Genomic DNA, 9,472 nt, shown 5'->3' on the forward strand with positions numbered 1-9,472 from the left:
GGATAAGCTTATGCACAATAAACCCTTCCTGGCAGAGGGTACCCCAAGAATCCTCCAAGAATCCTCCACTGAAATAATTGCTTTGCATCGTGGTCAGCAGGACCGCACATGTGCAGTAGTCCTGCTACCACACTAAGCACATCACAAGGACAGGCTCCTTTCAGTGATGGGCTCCGCTTATGGATACATTGGCCTGTTACAATTGAAATTTGCGATCCTGGGTGCTAATATTCTGCCGAGATAGCATTGCAAATACGGTTAATTATAAATGGGATCCGGTCATTTGGTCTACAGCATGATGGTTGACACAATTAGGTCGACATGGGAAAAGGTAGACATGGGAAAAGGTCGACATGGTTCTAGGTCGAAAGGTTATTAGTTCTACAGGTCGTTAGTTCGACAGGTCATTAGTTCGACAGTGTCTAGAACGACAGTCAAAAGGTCGACATGGGGTTTTTCACAGTTTTGTTAGCCAACATGTGCCGGCAGGCGGTATTTCATGCCCTACCATCCACTAGGGCATGGTGGGAGAATAAAATAGTGTGCCCAATGCATCGCGCGCTACGCATACGAGGGGAGGGGATGCAGTGCACTTTAAACTGTGTCCATTTTGACTGTGTTGACATTCAGGTAAAAAATGGTGAAAACCCCCATGTCGACCTTTTGACTGTCGACCTAGACATTTTCGAACTAATGACCTGTTGAACTACGACCTGTCGAACTAATGACCTTTCCACTTATAACCATGTCGACCCTTTCCCATGTCGACCTAGACCCACGTCGACCTAATGTTGTCGACCTAATGACTGTTGACCATCATGCTGTAGACCAAATGATCCCAACCCATAATAAATGTTCCCTTTAGTGTGCTTTCATCATACTTGTAGTAACATAGCATTAATGTAATTATATGTAGTTATATTTTTTTATTTATGAACATAACCACATTTTATTTGTATTGGAACATTGTACATTTCTTTAGTAGTTTGATTATTTTTGCATGCTTGTTATTAATTGCTTGATTACCAAAGGCTTAAAAATCATCTGAGTTTTCATTAATGCTGTATGTGCGATTTACTAAAATGACAAATATCATTCCAGATGAACTGGCAGACCTCCTGCAGTAATACATTTGACGTGGTTCCTTGCATTCATTCGTATGTATTGAAATCAGGAAAACTGCTATGAGCAAACAATTCTCACCGTGGTTCGAGAAGATATGAATAGGTGCTTCTATTTTTAAAGTTTCCCAACAATTGGTTCCTGTGTACTTATTTTGTGCAAGCTGCCAGTGTGTGCATAGGAGCTCATCTATTATATTTTTTCATTTTCACTTTACCTTTTATACATTTTTGCAAACATTGTTGCCATTTACACTATGAATTACGTACACAATGTCGATGAAAGCAAATTGAAATATCCGTAGTACATTATATAATAGTTTTCTATGATCAGTTCCATGTTTGTACTGTGTGGAAACAAAGAAAAAGTAACATGATAGTTTTCTTTTTTTTTGTTTAAGAAAATGATTAGGAAACCGCGAGGGAATTTGACACGCTATATAAAAACCCTGTTAATAAATAAATAAATAGAAATGAATACTTACCATCTAATTGTTATAGGCCCATTTATCAAGAATCACATTTATAATGCGATCTGGGATGAGTATTACTACCAAGTATCATCCACCACACGCAGGCCATAGGCGCAATGGAATATGCTGCGCTATGTAAGAAACTGGATCCTGTTAATTCCTTATCAATTGTCAAAGGTGCCTTGTGCTTTTAATTCATGTGGTTTTTACAATATTAAATACTGTTATTTTAATTTCTCATTTGTGTATAGCGCTACTTTATCTTTTTTTTCTTGTATTTTTGCTTTTGAGGGATTGCTCTTCCCCTCCAAGTAGCTACTTTGCGACTCACCCCACCAGCGCCTGGTCAGTTGCCTATGCAATTTTTCTTCCCTTTAAACTCTGTATGAATCTGCGGTAATACTCCACCAGATCAAGAAATGTTGTAAGTTGCGACTCTTTTTTTAATCCCATCTGTCGTAAATTCAATGCTCTTCCTCATTGACATCGTTCTGAGCTGTCGCTTTACAGTACATCGATTGTTTGCATTGTCCCCAAATTTAAAAGTTTGGACCTGCTCCCCTTGAAGAATACACAAATCTCTCATGCTCACATGTGTTGTTTACTAACTTTACTCATTCCATAACGTTTGGGCCAGAGGTGGCTATCCAATAACAAAATTTTTCACTCACATAAACTATCTCCCGCCTCCCAAACTCCCATTATCAAATTTAACTCTGTGAGGGACCTTCGAGGAACACCCAATCTACCCATAATATTAATGATCTCTTCCCAAAATTCCTTAATTAGATTAGAATCCCACAAAAGATGCCAGAAAGACCCCACCTCGTCCCTATATTTCGGGCATCTATCAGAGTATGTACCCGCAATTTTTTTCAATCTAACCGGAGTTATATAAATCCTATGCAAGATATTGTATTGCACCTGCTGTATATGGATCGCGGTGGTGGCCTCTCTTGGTGCTGACAGCACCTCCCTCCACTCTAACTCACGCATCCGGGGAATATCCTCTATCCATTTTCCCCTTAATGGCTGCAGCTCTTTGCCCTTTATATAAGAGTTCAGGTAACTATAAAGGTTAGACAAATTTTTTCCCACTACTTAATTGCTCAATAAATTTCTTACATGGTGATTCTGCTTTGTTGTCCAATATCCCCCCACCATGCTGGGCTAGTGCACTTCTTACCTGCAGGAATCTGTAAAACATATGTCTGGGAAGATCAAACTCTACTTGCCGATCATAAAATGACCTGATATTTCCATTCTGATAGAATTGACCAATCGATATTAACTCATATTTTCCCCAAACCACTCTTCCCTGCTGTGCTTTTACTGTATTTCTTTCAGAGCATCTAAGGAAAATATAGAAGTGTCTGGATCCAGACCCTCATATTTCATCTCCTTACACACCCATCTCCATATTTTTCCTGCTTGTATTATAATTGTGGTGGGTTGTCCCGGAATTCCCTCGACAATAATCTCTGGAGAGGTGTTAGGTCTACATCTATAAGTTTAATCAGTTCCTCTGAGGCTTCTCCTTCCCGGACCCATGCGCATAGATGAACCAAATGAGCTGCCATATAATACACTTTGAAATTTGGCACAGCTAGACCTCCTCTATCCCTATCTCTAGATAATGTGGCCATTTTGATTCTTGGGTGCTTGTTCCGCCAAATAAATGAGGAAATAATACTGTTAATTTTCCTAAAATATTCGTTTTTTTATATATACCGGTGACTGTTAGAAAACATATAGAAGCCTAGGCAGTACAGACATTTTTTATCAAATTTACTCTATCAATTTGTGATATGGGAAGTTTTATCCAGCAACAACACTTAACCTTAATATCCTCTATTAACGGGATAAGATTATCATGAATATAGTCACTTGGTGTTTTCGAAACACATATCCCTAAATATCTGAACTTTCCCGTTGGCTGTAGGGAAATACCATCTAACCCTGTTGGAGTATTGTTCCCGATATACATCAGATGCGACTTTTCCCAATTCATTTTAAGACCTGAAAAATCCCGAACACTTGCAACTGCTCAACAACTTAAGGAATGTCCTTTTCTGGGTTAGACATTCCTACTAACAAATCGTCTGCATACAGTGAGACCATATTTAATCCTAACCCCATTCATTGCTCCCCTCTACCTAATACCTATCTTAATACACAATCCTTGCCTTGGGGTTTTTATATAATAACAATATCCACTTTATAAACCTGTCTCCAAACCCAAATATATTGAGAACTCCCCACAAATATTCCCACTCAATTGAATCAAATGCTTTGTTTGCATCAAAAGATGCAACTGCAACATTGGCCTTTCTAACTTCAGCAATTTGTACATATGAAAAGACCCTTCTCAGGTTGATCATTGTTGATTTACCGGCCATAAAGCCCATTTGATCGGGATGAATGATGTTATTAATAACTTTGCTTAGTCGGTTCACAAGGACCTTTGCAAAGATCTTAGCATCTGAGGCAATTAACGAAATCGGCCTATATGACTCTACCCGAGTCGGGTCCTTTCCACTTTTTGGGATCATTATTATTGATGCTTCCGACATTGAGGGGGGAATATTCTCCTCCTCGACCATCACCTGGAACAGACTCAATAACTGTGGTCTCAATATTTTAACAAATTGCTGATAAAACTCCCCCGGAAGCCCATCCAACCCCAGGGCCTTATTAGCTGGCAAGGATTTAATAGCCTCAACTACCTTCGCTAGTTCCAAAGGAGCATCTGGGAGTTCTTTTAATTCTAACAAAAGCCGGGGCAAAGGAATTGAGCCCAGATATTCTCACAGCTCTGCCTTGCCCTTAAATAATTGGGATTGATAGGCTTTACCTAAGTGGGACGCGAAGGCCTGTACAATCTTAGGGGTCTCGCACACCGTTTCCCCAGACTCCAACGTGATTTTTGATATTATATTAGAGGGATGGTCCTGTTTTGCCAAAAGTTCCAACCATTTCCCTGCCCTATCTGCACTGGAATACCAGTGGTGGGCCCCCGATATCAATCTTCAGCAGGTTATATCCTGCAGATACTCTACCCATTCTCTTTGGGCCAACTGCCAAGCTACCCTATCTGCTTCTAGCTTATTCTTCAAAAATACAATCTCAAGATTGCCCAACCTTGTCTCCAATTCATTAGCCTGTACCCGATGTTGTTTTTTTAGGAAAGCATTTTTTTAAATCAGGACCCCTCTTACAAATGCCTTAAAGGCATCCCAGATGATAATATTTTGGGACGTCCCGTTTCCCGTTATTATCCTCAAAAAACCATTGTTTGCTCAGAATCTTCCTGCTCACCCAATTGAGCCAGCCAAAATGGCTGCAATTTCCAATATTTAAAACCAGCATCCTCCTCCAACTCCAACTGTACAACTACTGGAGAATGGTCCGAGATTCCTCTGGCTTTATATTCTATTTGGGTGATCTTATTGAAGAGGCCCTCGGATACAAATATCATGTCTAATCTTGAGAAAGCTTTACCTGACTATCTGGATAATTATGTAATTGAGAACTCAACAGCTGCTTTAATAACCTCATACGAGAATGGGGTCGTGATGTACACAGTAAGGACACATATTCTCCTATGGTTAATACAGCAATCCAAAAAAATTAATCTTCCCTCAGGATCGATCTTTACCGCCCCAGGTTCAAACACAAAGGATTTCTTAATCAACATAGATACTCCTCTGGACATTGAGGAGAATGGGGAGTGATAGGCTCACCCTATCCAGGGACGCCTTAGAGAGAGCAGTCTATCACCCCATAAATGAGTTTCTTGGAGACAGATGATATCTTCCTCCAAGTTCTTACATTATTTTAACACCAAGGCTCTTTTAATTCTACCATTTAACCCTCTGACATTCTATGTCAAAATCTTAACCGTCATAAGCATCAATACTCATATACCTCCCAGGAGTGGAAGAACTCTACGAGTCACCAAGAGCATCCTTTCCATAATACCACAGGTCAAGGCCAACTTTAGAACATACAGACAAACTAACATTTACACACCCTTTCCCCTCCCCCCTCCCCCACCTTGTATCACCTAACCCAGTAGGCATACCTAATTTCCGTTAGTAGATCTGCTGTTAATTCTTCCCTAGATGTCTTCCCTCCTGGGCAATTAACTAATGGCTACTAAAGAGAGCTCCCCCCCCCCCCCCGTATCCTGGCTTGCCCCTTTTTCCTTCTTTTCCTCTTTTCTTTTTTCTGCTTCTTTCCTGTCAGGCCTACTAGCAATACATTATGAGATTATACAAAGGCTTAATTAACGGACACTTGTTTCTTTCCAAGATGCGTCACATCCAGCCAACTGACCGCTTCACCTTTAGAAAAAATTTTTTTAGTGCTACCGTCCACCACAATCCTCAATTTGGATGGGTACAGCATGGAGTAGCTCAGACCCAGATCTCTTAATCTCATTTTAATATCTTTACATTTAGCCCGGTCTTTCTGAACCTCTATGGGAAAGTCAGGGAAGGTAGCAATTTTCGTGCCATTATACGTAAAGTCAGACTTATCCCAAGCCATTCGCAAAATACAGTCCCGGCAATTAGGGTGCGGGGAGGGCCCCCCGGCACTGGTGGACGCCCTGGGATATGATGAGCACGTTCAACCGCGAACTGGGTAGAGAATACATCTCTTCCAAACTTTTGGATTAGCCAGCCCTCCAGAAATGTCTCTGGTTTGTTGCCCTCCTCCCGCTCCTCAAAGCCTATGAACCGTACATTGTTTTAACGGAGTCGCCCCTCCATATCTGATAGTTTCTGGCACATGTCCGTAATTTGGCCCGACATTGATTTAACCTGGGAGTGCATAGGAGTAACAATGTCCTCTAGTAAAGAGGCCCGATTCTCCACCTCTGTCACCCTCTCACATGTCTTTTGCGCATAATTTCTCAGTAACGTAATGTTTGAACTTTATTAAGCTGCTCCATAAAACGAGTCTCACAATTGTTCACTGCATCTAGAACTTGTTGCAGTGTGACTTCTGGGGTCTGCTGGGTGCCACCGCCTTTAACAGGGGTTGTCATGGGGGTATTAGATTGTGAACTACTCCCCACTTGAGACTGGGCCTCCAATCTCGCCACTGCAGTATTTTGGCCTGTTTTTCCAATGTCTCAAACTCAATACACACTTTGCTACCAGGCCCTCTACCAGGCCCTGGGTACTCAGGGGGAACAAGGCCCCTGCCAGCGCTCGGCGCCTATCTCTCACTCAGACCACCGGGTGGGCAGAGTGGTCAGAACATGGGATCCCCTTCTCCACCGGGTCTCCACAGCACTCTCTGAAGCCCGGGCATAACGATCCCAACCAAAAGGCAGCAGGTTATGCCAGCAGCAGTCTCTCACTCTGCCGCCGAGTGCCCAGCAGCTGGTGTCCCCGGCTGATGATGTCAGATGTGCTCCCCTTTAGTGCCGGGAGCTGGCAGATCTCTCCATCAGGCAACCCGCCCGCCGCTCTCACCGACCAGCAGCAGCAGCACCCACACACTCCACAGTGCGGTGACTCCACAACTCACTCTCCCAGACCAGTTCACCGCTAAAGCAGGCAAGTCACCATCTTGTGCTCGGACCACCTGACTCTCTGGTGTCCAGGCTTGCTAGGCTGCACAAGGGGGAGAGAGCACACTTTTCATGCAGATGGCACGGGGAGGTCAGAACATGCTCCCTCACTCACGCTCCGCCGTGGCCACGCCCCAGATTTGTTTACTTTAATTAATTAAATTTGTTTTGAATGCTCAGCGAGCTAACAGCTGTGTGAATGCCAAACCATCACACATGCAACTTGTGGTGTATACTATTAGGGTGCAGTAAACAGCAAAAAAAATAAAGAACAGCAAAATTTATGTTTATATTGCATTGCTTTTTTATGGACAGCCCTTGAATAACACTGCATGGACCGTGGAGGCAGAACAATCACACACTGGACTTGTTCTGCTTCTGACAGTAGTAAATATGGTGTATAGCCTGCACTGCACAAGTTCACAACACCCCTCTATCTGCACTGCACAGCACCCCTCTGAAGTCTGCACAACACCCCTCTGCACACTAATGTAATGGTTACAAGTTCAAGTAAAACACCCCAGTACCAAACCCCTCTGCAGTCTGCATGCACTGCACACAACAACCCTCTGTCTGCACTGCACAACACCCCTCTGTCCTGTCTGCACTGCACACCTGTATTTCAGATGAAGGTATTTGTGGATTTTTCTTTGCATCCCAAACAATTTTCCTGGCAGTTTTGGCAGAAATTTTGTTGGTCTACCTGACCGTGATTTGGTTTCCACAGAATCAATCATTTTCTACTTCTTAATTGGAGTTTAAACGCTACTGATTGGCATTCTCTATTGCTTGGATATCTTTTTCTATCCCTTTCCTGTTTTATACAGTTCAATTACCTTTTCCTGCAGATCCTTGGCTTCACTCAACCACTAACCATGAGTGAAAGAAAATTTTGTGAGTTATCCTTCATAGGACAGGATGTATTAAGCTGAAAATGCGGTAAAACCCCTGTTTTACCGCATTTTCATATGTACTAAAACTCAGCCGCACCGTTACCGCCGGGCAGGGTATCACCACCCAAAGGTGGTGATACCCTATGGAAACTTATGGGCTTCTTTTCGCCGCGTTCCCCGCAAACCAGCCACCTTGCTGACCCACCTCTCCCCTTCCACCGGGCTTACCTTCCTGCTGAAGGTCCTCCTGGACTCCGGAAGGTAAACCCTTCCACCCCCTAGCAAGGTAGCCGGACGTCCTTCTGGCTGCAGGGGGGAGGAGGAGGTGCCGGGGACAGCCACGCTGAGCTGTCCTGGCGTGAGGGGAGCAATAGGCAGCTGGGAGGTGACCCCCCGAACACCACAGTACAGGTATGGCGGGGGGGCCTCCGTCACCTCACCGCGATGCCAGCCGCATATGTTAGTACATATGTGCTGGCATCGCGGCGGCCGGGTGGAGAAGGGCGGTGATGTATATTAATACATCCTACCCATAGTCTGACAATTGGCCAGAAAATCACAAATTCTGCTAGAGTATGCAAATTTATGAGCACAACTATATATATATATATATATATATATATATATATATATATATATATATATATATATACTAGGTGATTCATCGCTCCCTACGGGCGCTCTTCACACCGTCGTAAGGGGCTGCGCCCCCTTAATTTGTGAACGTTTGTATTGTGAGAAATATGGTTAGAATTGTATGAAAGATTCCCTGTATTGCAACTTGAGTTATAGGTGAAATGTGTTAAATATAGAGCATATTATTTGGAAGGGGGTGTGTATTGTTTTGTTTAATTAAAAAGCGGTTACAGAGTAAGATGTACATTGATAGTGTGAATGGTACAGTGACATTTGTGGGTTTGTGGGGGGGGGGGTGTGCGTGTTGTTTAGGTGTGTGTGTGCGTGTTGTTTAGGTGTGTGTGTGCAATAGTATAGTAGGGTGTTTTTGTGTTAGCGGCTCCCCACTAGCGGAGGTCACGACACAGGAAAACAGGAGGCTGGGTAGTGATAATGGTGTGTGGGCATAAGGGGGACTAAAGAGGAGGGTGGGGGACACTGTGCAGCTTCTGCCAGTGGGTGAGGGTCCAGCGTGGCAGCCCAGGAGTACAGGACGGTGGCTCTGAGTCATTGTCTCCTACTACTGGGTGGGAGTTAGGGTGCATGAGAGCAGGAGGCTGGGCTATGAGGCATGATAGGGGTATGTGGGCAACACAGGGTGAGCGGGTCCCCACTGGTGGAAGTTACGGGGCAGGAGAACAGGAGACAGGGCATGGATAGAGGTGTGTGGGCATGAGTGGTAGTATAGGTTTTTGGCTGTTGCAGAGTAGGGATGGGCATTGGTGC

Source organism: Crinia signifera, chromosome 7 (genome assembly GCF_055691185.1).
Source record: "Crinia signifera chromosome 7, ASM5569118v1, whole genome shotgun sequence".
Classification (NCBI taxonomy): Eukaryota; Metazoa; Chordata; class Amphibia; order Anura; family Myobatrachidae; genus Crinia; species Crinia signifera.